Source organism: Apteryx rowi, unplaced genomic scaffold (assembly GCF_003343035.1).
Source record: "Apteryx rowi isolate R43461 unplaced genomic scaffold, aptRow1 scaffold_129, whole genome shotgun sequence".
In the NCBI taxonomy this organism is placed as follows: Eukaryota; Metazoa; Chordata; class Aves; order Apterygiformes; family Apterygidae; genus Apteryx; species Apteryx rowi.
In genome coordinates, this window is record NW_020447519.1 from 1,635,064 (window position 1) to 1,637,254 (window position 2,191).

Below are 2,191 nucleotides of genomic sequence, written 5' to 3' on the forward strand. Positions count from 1 at the left end.
GCGGTTGAGTTGCAGCAGCAGGTGCCGGGGATGTGGAGGGGGTGGCTGGGTTTGAAGCGCGGCGAGGGAGCGTGAAATAAATATCGGGGAGCGATGGCGTGCCTCCGTCCTCCGAGGGCGCTTGCTTTAAGCTGACAAAGGGAAATACTGCAGATACTCCACCGACACCCTGTAAATTGTTGAGCATCCCAAGTGCGTTCCCGAAACTGACCCTCGGAAATATAAATAGCAATTTAAAATGACACGCTGAAGGGGGGGGGGGGATCCAGCGAGAAAATCTGGATAGTTGTCTCCTGCTTTTTTCAAAAACGACACACCGAAGGTGTGTGTGGGGGGGGGGGAAATCCAGCGAGAAAATCTGAATAGTCATCTCCTGCTTTTTCCAGATTCTGACTGAAACAGAGAATATACATACATACATACATACACACACATACACACATTAATCTTGATCCGGCACATGCTCTGCTAACCCTGTTGTCTGCACAAGCTATTATGCAGATCCTCTTGTCATCTTTCCAAGGGTAAAATACCACCACCTATGTGTGCATGACACTTCCCCATCTGATCTCGTCACTACTTCTTATTCACAGAGCCAACCTTGTGAAAGAGTAATTTCTTAACCTGTAGGAGCTGTACTTCATGCTTCTGCATCTGTCCTGAGTTTTTGGTTTTTCACTTGAGTGTTGGAAATGAGCTTTTTATGGCGCTCTCCAACCCTCTCACCTCCAGCTCTTGTGCAATGACATTTGTCTAATTTTGTGAGTTTGTCATGGTGTCTCCCTCCAGCCTAGCCTTTCAGGAGAGGGCTTCCTTTCCAGGAACCAATTAGCAGAGGCCTCTGAACAGAGACGGCATCAGACAACAGTGTAGAGGTATTCGCAAGTGAGAAAACATRACATTACTGTATCCCAGAGGAAAGCTGATAGTCCGTTACACAATGCCCTGAACGAACCAGCTCCCGGGAGGCTACTGCAAGAGGGCAATTAAGTGGAGGATTTCTAGATGCAGAAGACGAGTCAGGCTGAAACGAAGCTGCCCGCGAGAGCTGCCACCTGCAGCACCGGGCCAGGCCACGCTGCCACAGCTCCCAGCCTCCCCGCGGCCGGGCAGGCGCCTGGGTGCAGCGCATGGCTGGGCAGGTCCCACACCTGGGGAACCGCTGGGCCCCCAGCCTGGCACTGCCCCTCGCTCGCTGGGGGGTTCTGGGCTGGGGTCGGAGGAGCGCCCCTTGGGCAGGTTTTGCACCTACCTGAGGATCCTTTTATCCGTCAGCGAAGGCCCAAAGTGAGGCAAAGGCAGGTGCGTAGTGATGCACAGCCATGCCGTCACACAGCCTGTTGCCTTCTGAGCAAACAAGGTGTTCCAGCTATGTTTCCTGGAGCAATATATTCTGAGTAAACACAAAACTTAACAAAGATTAGTTGTTCTATTTAATATTTCAACACAAGAGCTCAAAATGCACTTATTTAGCTGAATAATATTTACAAAACATAATGAATGATGTCTTTAGCTGTGTTTTTCCTGTTGCTGTCATATAACAGTGTGGGACACAATCATGCCAGCCTGACATAAATCTGGATGGTTTGGTTCCAGAAAGCAATATTTTAACAGCAAGGAAATAACTCCTCTTTATGTAAAACAGTTCCCTCTTGTGGATATTCTGTGTACAGTGTCACAGACAGAAAGTATTTAAAATATTCATCAAACCTGGACCTTGGCAATTAAAAAAAACCCTCCACTCAAGCATGCAGCATATTTTTAGTTATTAAACGTGCAAGTAGGGGAGAATGAACTATTGCATTTAATCAGATATAATTTAGCCGTAAAACTACTCAGTATCAATAACATTTATTTTTAATTAAATGCAATAAAACCAGCAAAGMTAAAGAACAGTTGCATAACTATACCTGTATGAGTCAAGTATAAACTGGGGTGGTTTTATATTTTGCTTTTATGGGGAAAAACTTCTTCATATTCCAGGAAAGAAAACAATGATTAAAAGAAAGAAACCATATACTATATAAAGAAAGGAGATAATAATAGCTAAAACAATAAGGATATCCCACTGTCCCTGAACTCAGTACTGCAGTGGGGTGGACAGAGAAACTCTGTAGAAGAATACATTTTTCAGTTAAACTAAGGAGTCCAAACTAATAGCGTCATAACTGGTGACACAATATTGTATCAG